The 11,092-nt window shown below is 43.6% G+C and overlaps 1 pseudogene across 1 annotated transcript; it reads right to left on the bottom strand.

The window, feature by feature from the left end:
* Window positions 1–3,638: 3,638 nt before the first annotated feature.
* On the bottom strand, window positions 3,639–4,269 carry LOC308417016 (ubiquitin-conjugating enzyme E2 J2-like; annotated as a pseudogene). The gene is made up of 2 exons: window positions 4,031–4,269; window positions 3,639–3,976 (listed from the first exon to the last, which is right to left on the bottom strand). The product of its transcript is annotated as a ubiquitin-conjugating enzyme E2 J2-like (transcript).
* Between the last annotated feature and the right edge of the window lie 6,823 nt (window positions 4,270–11,092).

The raw sequence follows: 11,092 nt of genomic DNA, 5'->3' as shown, positions 1-11,092 counted from the left end.
CTTAGCTGGGATCTATCTATAAGGAAAGGCAACCCTTGATGGCTCCCCATTTATCTTATGCACAGCTAGGAATGGACGGGCAGAATAACTTCTGCTCCGTTTCCTGGATTTATCTTTTCCAGTTAATGGACTGAGAGCTGGGGACGCAGCTCATTTGGAAGAGTTTTGACTGGGTTTGATCTGTAGTGCCACATAACCCAGAAGTGGAGGCAAGAGAATCAGAAGTTCAAAGTCATCTTTGGCTACATCATCAGTTCAAGGGCAGCCTGGGCTATATGAGACCCTTCCACAAAAATACAAATTAGAAGACTGATTCTTTACCATCTTTCAAAGCATGACAGATGAGTGCCTCTGAGGAACTTTCGAGGAACTCATATCCTCAGGGATGTTGTGAGTGTCATGGGAATAATTATCATAGAGACAACCACCCAGTCAGACTAAGGAGACTAAACAACCATGAAATTGTCTCAGCATCCAACATCCCACTCGACCTCTTTCTCCTTGGTGCCCCCTTAGTCATGGTGGAAAGGAAACAGAGAAACCATAACTCAGTAAACAGCTGGCTGCAATCCCAGGTTTCTGGTTTCTGTGAGAGAATCGTCAGTGAGCAAATATCCCTTTCTGTATCCAAACAGTTCTCCTCCTTGCCTGAGACTGTGTCCTTTAGGGAATTCCTCTAGGAAGCCTCAATCATTTGAATCTGATGGGGACTCCCAAAAAGTGACATTGAAATTTAACAGCTGGAAAAGTATAGCTATAGACCAATCGGAAGAGAGCCATCCTGTTGTGAGTGCATGGGGTTCCTGAGGCCCTGGCTGTTGCCTCTTTAGTTGTTGGTCATGGAGAAGTCCTGTGTGTGCCAGTGTGGGCCAGAATGTGGGTACGGAACTCAGGAGGCTTGTGTGAGCAGATACACTGGATTCAAAGACTTCATTTGACGAATTTTAGATTTCAGATATTACATTTTTCAGTTTGTGACACTTCTTTGACTTTTGACTATCCTTATAGATTCCTGTTGAAATGCATTTTTCACTTAATGTGTTTCCTTTATTTTCTTTCTTTTTCTTTTTCTTTCTTTCTTTCTTTCTTTCTTTCTTTTTTTTTTTTTAAATTTGGCATTAAAGTTTTTACATTTTTAAGTGACCAGATCTAATAAAATAAAAAACAAAACAAAACAAACAGGTTTTCTAAACAGGTACAAAAGACAACACAGGAGATAAGCAATGAATCCAGAGTGTAAGTGGTACAGTCCACATCAACCTCAAGTGGGAGTTAAAAACCTCCAGTCTCCTCCAGATCACATTTTGGGTTTTGCTTTCTTTTTAAGATGTTTAAAAAGTGAAGCCCGATGGGCCAGGTAAGATTGCACTGTGAGTAACCAAAGCGCAGAGGGGGCTAGGCGGAGCATGCGGGGGGGGGGGGAACGAACCCCTGCAGCCCACAGTAGGGCTGGACCTCTAGCAGAGGGACTCGGGATCCGCCCAGAAAGCCCAAGCTCATAGACTAGACACAGAAGCCCACAGTAAGGCACAGGCCCTTGTCAGTGGGAACTGGGGTCTGCCCGGGAAAAGCAGTTGAAGTTCAACTCTACAGGCCCTCTTACACCTGGACCAGAGGGGAGCCTGGCACATAGGCCCAGGGAGAACACAGCGGGAGTTCTCAGAGAGCACAAAGTACCATGCTATCTGGAGAAAGGTCTGTTTTGGCCTAGAGAAAGAGACAGGTTCCTGCCAGCAGTACTCAGGACCTGTGGGCAGAGGGCTGAGCTCCCAGAACAGCCTCACAAGAGCTCCCACACCTGAGCCCACAGAGACAGAACTCACTGCTTGCCCACAAAAAGCCGAACACTCAGAAGCAACTTTCTTCCTGAACCCACGGGCCCTAAGAGCCACAGGAAAGACGGGTGCTAGTCACTGACAACAAGACCACCTATAATCATAGATGACAAGATAGCAAGAGGAAAATGAAAGAACTTAAGCAATGGAAACCAAGACAACCTGGCAACGTCAGAACCCAGCTCTCCCACCACAGCAAGCAGTGGATCACCAAACACTCCAGAAAAAGACTCAGACCTGAAATCATACCTCAAGACCATGATGGAGATCTTTGAGAAGAGTGTGAACAACTCCCTTAAACAAGCACAGGAGGACAACCACAAACAAATAGAAGCTTTTAAGGAGGAAACACGAAAATCACTCAACTCAAAGAAAACCAGGAATACAGAAACAAAGAGATGAAAGAATTGAAAATGGAAATCGAAACAATAAAGAAAACACAAAAAGAAACAACCCTGGAGATGGAAAACCTAAAAAAAAAAAACAAAAAAACAAAAAAAAAAAAAACTCACGAGTCACAGATGCTAGCATCTCCAACAGACTACAAGAGGTGGAAGAGAGAATCTCAGGGGCCTGAAGACAACATTAAAAACACAGACAAAACATTCAGAGAAGATGCAAAAACCAAAACTCTCCTAACCCAAAATGTCCAGGAGATCCAGGACACAATGAGAAGACCAAACCTAAGGATAATAGGAATAGAAGAGGGCGAAGAATATCAACTAAGAGGCACAGTAAATATCTTCAAAAAAAAAAAAAAAAAAAAACCCTTAAGAATGAGATGACCATGAGCATAAAAGAAGCCTACAGAACTCCAAATAGAGTGGACCAGAAAAGAAATTCTTCCTGACACATAATAGTCAAAATGGCAAATGTTCAAAACAAGAAGAAGAATACTATTTAAAAGCAATAAGGGAAAAAGGTCATGTAACATATAAAGGCAGACCAATCAGAATCACACCTGACTTCTCAACAGAGACTATAAAAGCTAGAAGATTCTGGACAGACATCATACAGACCCTAAGAGAATACAAATGTCAGCCCAGGATACTATACCTAGCAAAACTCTCAATCATCATAGATGGAGAGACCAGGATATTCCAGGACAAAAGTAAATTTACACAATATCTGACCACAAATCCAGCCCTACAAAGTATAATAGATGGAAAACCCAATACAAGGAGGAAAACTACATCCTACAAAAAGCAAGAAAATAACTAAGCTAGAAGACCAAAAGAAGAAAAACACACAGACATAATTTTACCTCTAAAAGCAAAAATAGCAGGAAACAGCAATCATTACTCCTTAATATCTGCTAACATAAATGGACTCAATTCCCCAGTATAGAGACATAAACTATCAGACTGGATACATAAACAGAATCCACCATTTTGCTGCATACAGGAAACTTATCTCAGAGACAAAGACAGACACTATCTCAGAGTAAACTAGTGGGATTTCAATGCATGTTATCAAACCTCTAAAAGAATTAAGTACTGACAAAAATATATTCATATAGTGTTATGCCAAAATGCTTTTAAAAATTTGTACATGTATCTCTCTTTTTAAAATAAAGTTGTAAGAAAAAAAAGAACAGTAAAAAGAATAACAGACAAAAATAAAAAAGATCGTAAGTGACACAGGAGCTCTATTTTTTTTTATTAAAGATCTATGCTCTATTGAGATTTTAAAAAAATAAATAAATAATAAAAAATGAAGCCCAGGAGTCCGGCAGGGCACCCTGTGCTCAGCAGCATGTCCATCACGCCTGCGTCAAGCTCTGGCCCCTGTGGCTTGTGAGCCTCACTGCTGTGCTATGCTTCTCAGGACGTATTTTACCGTGTAGGCAAAGGCCGCAAACCCAACTATAACAAACACGTTGGCCAAAGCGCCGCCCGGGAGTCCCTGAAGCCTGTTGGCCTGTGGGAGCCGTGCATGCCCATTGAGAAGCTGTTACCATTCTGGCCTCAGTGCATCTCCCCATCAGGAGCCACGTTTGGCAAAGGAAGATTCTGGAACCTGTTACTTGGTTCATCTTGTGCTTTCTGTTTCTGTTTATTTTTCTCCTCAACTCCAGGAAAGAATTCACAAAAGACTTTATCTTTTAAATTAAACACTAGACTCTGTGCTGCCAGCTGTTTTTTTTTTTTTTTTTTTTTTTTTTTTTTTTTTTTTTTTTTTTTTTTTTTTGTGCAGTTCGCCGTCTCTATGCTCCCCAGGGTGGGACCTTTCTCCACCGTAAAGCTCAGGAGTCCTGTTAGAATGGTGGATTCCGTGTATCTGGGAGGAAATCTGTGATGGAGAGACACAGCCTTGTGTGGCACTTAAATCTTCCATTGGGGGTTATCATGTAAATACTAGAAGGCTCAAATGGAAATTCTCTGGGGGGAAAAATGAGTTTTCCATGATAATAGCCACCTTCATAAGGAATCATCTCAGGGCTCGGACAACCTAATGCCATTCAAGAATATTTGAAGGGAAGGGTTCCGCATAGATGTAAGGCACTGGGTCTTTCTTAACTCTGTTGCTGTTGTTGGAACTCTCTTATTGCTCTCTCCCTGAGGCCGCTGCCCTGTGGCCTCGAGCCACACCCACGCTGGGACTTAGCCCCACCTCACCTGCCGCAGTCTTCTCTGCTACCGCTCAGCTTCCAAGATGGACGCTCAAGGGCTCCTTTATTTTCTTTACCATATTATATAATCTTTGCCTACCAACTCAAACATTTTTGTTCCCATGTTTGCTTTCTTTCTTCATTATTAGGTAATTTTCCTGCTTTGCCAGACCAGAGGCAACAGGTACTGACTGGTGTTCCCTTTTGTCTGCTAGCAGATATGGTGAGGAGTGGTCATTACACCGACAAGTGGATTGAATCACAATTTCCAATCCGCTTGATCCCGGTAGGTCTCTGGGTCCTTCTGATGGTTTACGGAACCCACTTAAGCTCTGGACTGACAGCCTGGCAAATCTCTTGTCTTCTCACTCCCAACAGTCTGTGGAAGATTCAGTTCTGATCTTTGGAGCTTGAGCTAAGCAGGCTGTTTGGTGGTTTACCCCCGAGTTTGGCAAGTGTCTTGAGAGGTCCATCTGCCTTCTGGTTGATGCAGGCCTCCTCCCTCCATTAGGATTTTGTTTCTTGTATACTGTAAGCCCATAGGAAATGTGCCCTGCTAATAGCGCCTGACCTCTGCTGCTCCATCAGACTTACTAAGGTAAATGCCCCACGGGGCAAACTGTCCATGTGTTCAGAGCTCTAGGGAGTCTACTGTTCTGCTGGTCACATGAAGCATCAAATTCAACTGTGTTCTCTTTGTCCCAGTAACGACCTTTCACTGAGAACATTCTGTAGCCTTGACTGGCACCTGGGTTTGGAGGAAACAAAAGAAAACAAAAGCGGGGGAGATGGGGAGGAATGTTAAAATCATCAGATGTGATGAGTTCATTCAGAAAGGGCTCATTTCTCTCAGAACTTTAATTCACTAATCCTCATTTTTGTCTGAGCTCTCTGGGTCCTTAATAACATGATTTTGTTTTTGTGCCATACCAAGATTGTGTTAGACATTTTAGTATGTGCAGAAGAGGAGATTCCATGTAGCTACTGTAATATTTAACCATAGTGAAGTCATACATGTGTGGCTAAGTCAGCCTAGATCATGGACCAGTGACCCAAATAGACATTTGGACATCTTTTAAAACTGAGATGGGGGGGGGGGCAAGAGAAAGAAGAACACTCTTATTTTTGCAGTGGGTAGAAAGTGTGACAAAGCTGTGAGAAAAGACAGAAAGAAGTCAGCCAAGGAAAAATCAAGCCCTCACTCTGGAGAGGAGAGCAGTTACATCTAGGGGCTGGGGGTGGGTTCAGAATCCCGATTTCTCTCCACTAGCTTTTTCTGTGGTTTGGTGACTTGAGCTACACAATTCTTTTACACCTGAGCTGACTTCACACCTTTGAGAGGCTGGGTCGTCCTCAATCTATGTCCACCCCTGGGCTTGGAGGACACACCGGTGTCCATATCCTTTTCTTCTTAAGCTACATGGGGCTGGTTTATGTTACCTGTACCTCAGAGTCTTAACTAAGACTGCTGCTTTAGTGACAGACAGGTCTAGCAGGGCCTGTGGAAAGGTACCTCCCTCAGCATTGACGGAGAGAGAGAATGGAGCCGTAGGGAGGCCTCAGCTTTATTAGATAATGAGTCCTCGCAGAAGGAGAAATTGGAGCTTCTGGATTTGGGTCACACAACCCCACATGGGAGGAGCTTCAGATGTGTCTAAGATGTCATCTGAATGTCTGCCTAAGCCATGCTGTTTCTGACTTTAACCAAAGCAGGAATGTGAGTGCCCCAAACGGCATGCAAAGACGGGAGGGAAAAACGGGAGATTCCTGTGTTTGCACATTTTACCTACACTTGGGTCTCATGGCTTGAAGACGAGCCTTGAGTTTACACCAGAGAGTAAACAAGAGAGCTATTTGGACATCACACACCACTTTGCCAGTTTCCGTTTCTCTTCAATTATTTACCGCCTAATTGTCTGCAGTGAAACAGAATCTGTAGACAGAATCCAAGATGTGGCCTGAGTGAGCTGAGCGGGAAAGCTGGAGTTTGTGCTGGCTGGTTTTATGTTAACTTGACCCAAGCTAGTCATCAGAAAGGAGGAAACCTCATTGAGAAAATGCCTCCATAAGATCTGGCTGTAGGCAAGCCTAAAGGGCATTTTCTTACTTAGTGATTACAGTGGGAGCGCCAAGACCCTTGTGGGTGAGGCCACACGGGGCTGGTGATCCTCGGTTCTATCAGAAAGCAGGCTGAACAAGCCGTGAGGAACAAGCCAGTGAGCAGCTCTCTCTGTACCCTCTGTATCAGTTCCTGCCTCCAAGGTCCTGCCTTGTCCTAACTTCCCTCAGTCAACAACCTTTGTCCTCCCCAGTTGCTTTTGGTCCTGGTGTTTAATCAAAGCAATAGGAACCCTAAGATACAGTTGGAGTACCCCATGGAGCTGGCACAGCAGAGACATATCTGGGCTAGAAAGAAACCTCAGAATTCTGGTCTAGTCTCCTCTGAGGCCCAGTGCTTCTGCAGGGCTACTCCGGGCCACAATCTAGACTTTCCCCTCAACTGGCTATGTCTCCAAGTGCCCCTAAGTCTTGGTTTCTTCTCTTCAAAAGACAGAATACAAAATAGCTGGGAGGGAAAGTAAGTCTTTCATTAGAGTGAAAAAAAAAAAAAAAACAAAAAAACAACCTAATTCTATGACTGATTTTATGTTCACTCATGCCGATCACAGGGAAAATATTAATTAATAGCCATGAACACAAGGAAAATGTCCTAAAGTAGAAAACTTAGAAATATAATGAGACAAATAATCCGCTGTGGCCTCGATGCTTGTGTTAATCACTCTCCTTACTGCGGTGACAGAGGACAGGCAAAGCCACCGAAGGAGGAAGCCAACACTCACAGTTTGACCATGCGTGCATCACGGCGGAGAAGCGGTGGTGTCGGGAGCCTGAGGCGCTGGTCTCCTTCCAGCCACAGCCAGGAAGCAGAGAGGAGCCACCACCAGTGCTTGACTCAGTTTCTCCTTCTGACTCAACTCACTGCACTAATCCAAGGATGGTTCCACTTACAGTTAGGATGGTTCCCTCTACTCCAGTTAACCGAATCCAGAAATGCCCCCTTCAGATGTAGCCAGAGGTTGGTCTTCTAGATGAGCCTGCCTGTCCATCACCAAATTATCCAGCATGTTTCTCAACAGGAATTTCTCAGGAACATTGTGATATGTTTTCTTTTGTTTTTTTTTCTATATATATAATATCATTGAGAATACTATACTTTTTAAAGACTTTTATTTGTGTGGGAGGGAGGGGCTCATGCTACATCAAGAATGGAGTCAGAGGATATTGTGTGGGAGTCAGTTCTCTCCTTCTGTCACGTGGGTTCTGGGGATTGAACTCAGATTGTCAGACTTGGTTGGCTGGCTCCAACCAAAGCAAGCTCCTTTACCTGTTGAGCCAGCTTGCTGACCTGTATGTACTGTATTATTTATAGCCTAGTTTTTCTATTGACATTTTGTAATAAGCTGCTTCTCAGTGTCAATAAATACTTACTCCAGTTTGCTTTCTGCTGCTGTGATCAAACACCATGACCAAAGCCAACTTGGAAAGGAAAAGAATTTATTTCATCTTAAGACTCCCCGATCACAATCCATCACTGAGGGAAGTCAGGGCAAGAACTGAGCCAGAGACCATGGAGGAATGCTGCTTACTGACTTGCTGGGCTACCCTAGACAGTCCAGGCCCATTTATCTGGGATGGTACTGCCCACAATTGCCGGGCCACATCCATCAGCAAGTCTGACAGAGGCGATTTCTCAGTTGGGGTTCCCTTTTCCTAAGTGACTCTAGTTTGTGTCAAGCGGACAAAAACTAACCAGCATAATAAAAACAAGACTTTTAATGATGAGTTATTTCATTAGGAGGAGACACATGATTGGAACTCAGTGGGTTTCCCTTTAAAATGCAGTTTGGGAGCTAGGAAAGATGGAGAGAACAATTCAGTCACAAGCTGATGAAGAGCAACCTGGAAACAGCTCTTCCCTGCTGCAGTGACAGCCCATCCCCCACCCCACCAGGCAATAAGAGCTCCTGGAAAGAAAGTGAGGAAAAGGGAGCTGAGCAGTTAAGGTCTGTGGTGGATGTGAATGCCTAGGTGAAGGCCACACATGGCCCTGGTAGGGCCATTTGCCACTTTTCATATTTCCTTCCAATTCTTTTTCTAAGCATAGGACACCCTCTCCTGCCACCTGTGTTCACATAGCTTAAATCAACTGTAGGAAAATCTAGCTTTTTTTTCATTCTTGTAAACTCAGTCTTTGGGCTTGACTTGTGTATGATTAGGGTCAAGGACAGGAAAGGTGTTAACAGAAAAAGATGAGTTATCCACTTGTTACTTAGGGTTCTATCTACACCAGCAGGTGCAACTTGAAGTTTGCAAGGAAACTGGTCCATGTCTTCCAAAATGGATTTTGAGGTAGAGAATAAAGGAGGAAGGTAGACACACACACACACACACACACACACACACACACACACACACACCAGCAGGATGGAGAATGTCACCTCTTTTCCTCTCAGGCATTTGGGGGAGGGGACAGGGGTAAGTAAAGGCATGTTGCAGAAAGTCAGCGAAGCATCCACACCTGCTCATTATATCAGGTGTCTAGAGACTCCCTAAATAATTAAGATGCAGTTGGTTCCCTCCCAGAGCAGGTGTGGAAGAGTTTCCAGCCAAGCAGCTCCTCTTGCAATGCCAGAGCAGGAATGAGGATCTGATTACTGAAAGGGGGTCCAGTTAGAAGCTGCTACGACATTCTTCAGTCATAGGACCTGCCTCCAAGCTAAGGCACAAGAAACTTCTGGGGGAAAGTCTTCAGCTCAGTGAAGCCCACCGTCCCTTGTTTAAATCTAGATTCCACAAGCATTTCCCATGTGACTTCGAAATGCCTACTCAACATTTCCAACTCTCAGTTTCTATATCTATGAAGCAAAAATAGTGATTTTTTTTCCAGATTACTGCAGCATCCTACTATGCCATCTGATACATTGTAGCTATGTCCAAAGAATGACGCTACCTCATTTCCTAGGAAGGGATACTTCCACATTAAGAGCAATGTCTATGGCTAAGGAAATCTATTCCTTAGAAGTATACATTGTAACATAAAAACAGAGTACCATGTGCTGGACATGATGATGTTGGGTGCTTCAGACAGGATCTCAAAAAAACTCGCTTAGGGAACAGTATTACAAAAGTTTAGAAATGTAACATAGTTTCCATAGGTTAAGCAGCTAGTTAAAAATAGCCCATGTTCTTCTGTTGGTGAGGGAGCCTCTAGATGCAATTTAGTAATTCCTACTTCTAGATGCAACTTAGTATTTCCTACTTCTTGATGCAACCTAGCATTTCCTACCTCTAGATGCAATTTAGTAATTCCTACTTCTTGATGCAACTTAGTATTTCCTATCTCCGGATGCAATTTAGCAATTCCTAGCTGAGAAGTATGGGACCGGTGAGAATTGATTGAGTGAAAAAGCAGACTTACTCAAGTCTATGGGGCTAGACTGCCCTCTAGTGTTAGACAGCTGAAGTGGCTCAGGAAAAGTGAGACAGGCAGGCTCATCCTCACAGTGATTCTCCTGCTTCCTCCATAAAGCTGGGGATTCAGGCTTGTGTAGTTACATCCTGGTTTTAAAGGTGATTCAGATCCAAGTCTTCATGCTTGCACAGTAAACCTTCTTACCACTGACCCCATAGGAGTCCTTTCTAAAACCCAAGGCCTCGGGCACCATCACTGTTCCCCAGCAAACTAGGTGGCAGGCCAAACAATTTATTTCTAATAGTCTGGAGTTTAGGAAGTCCAAGATTCAGGATTCAGTTCTTGGCGGGGACTTACTTCCTGGCTCACAGAAGACAGTCTTTTTTTTTTTTCCTTTCTCAGTTTTAGCTGGTCCTTCTGTGTTCTTTGGACCAGTTTGAAGGTATTTGAGGTCCATAAACTCAGTGATGACTAAAGGTGTGTGTGTGTGTGTGTGTGTGTGTGTGTGTGTGTGTGTGTGTGTGTATGCCTGTCTGTCTGTCTGTCTAGGTGTGTCAAAGATGTACTTAGCTTTCAAATGTTCCCCCACTCCCCACAACACCTGGGCAGAAGTAGATGCCACATAGAAGGAACTGAAGACTTGCAATTTAGCAATCAAGAGTACACCCTCATTCCTAAATGGGAGAACTCTCTGCCACTTTAACCGATCTATGGAATCCGTAATGTTTTGATAAGCTTTGCAGATGATGCTGAAGATTCTAAAGCTTGAGGAGTCCCAATTTACAGAGATTTCTAGAGAAACAGGACCAAAATCCTAATCAAAGCATGTCAGATTATACCTCCAGACATCTTCAGTTATGTAAACAAATGCAATTATTTTTCTTTATGCTACCGTGAGTTGCACTTCTTGTTACTTGTACATGGAAACACTCCCAAGTACAAGAGGGCCTTGTTATAACCAAGCACAAAATCTTACCCCCAAATAAAACAGTATCTATTGGGGCTGGAGAGATGGTTTAGTGGTTAAGAGCACTGACTGCTCTTCCAGAGGTCCTGAGTTCAAATCCCAGCAACCACATGGTGGCTCACAAGCATCTGTAATGGGATCTGAGGCTTTCTTCTGGTGTGACTGAAGACAAGTACAGTGTACTCACATACATAAAATAAATAAAT

This window comes from Micromys minutus (assembly GCF_963924665.1).
Source record: "Micromys minutus genome assembly, chromosome: 2".
Lineage (NCBI taxonomy): Eukaryota > Metazoa > Chordata > Mammalia > Rodentia > Muridae > Micromys > Micromys minutus.
Note: the sequence above shows the minus strand (reverse complement) of the source record. Positions and strands in the feature narration are given on the sequence as shown.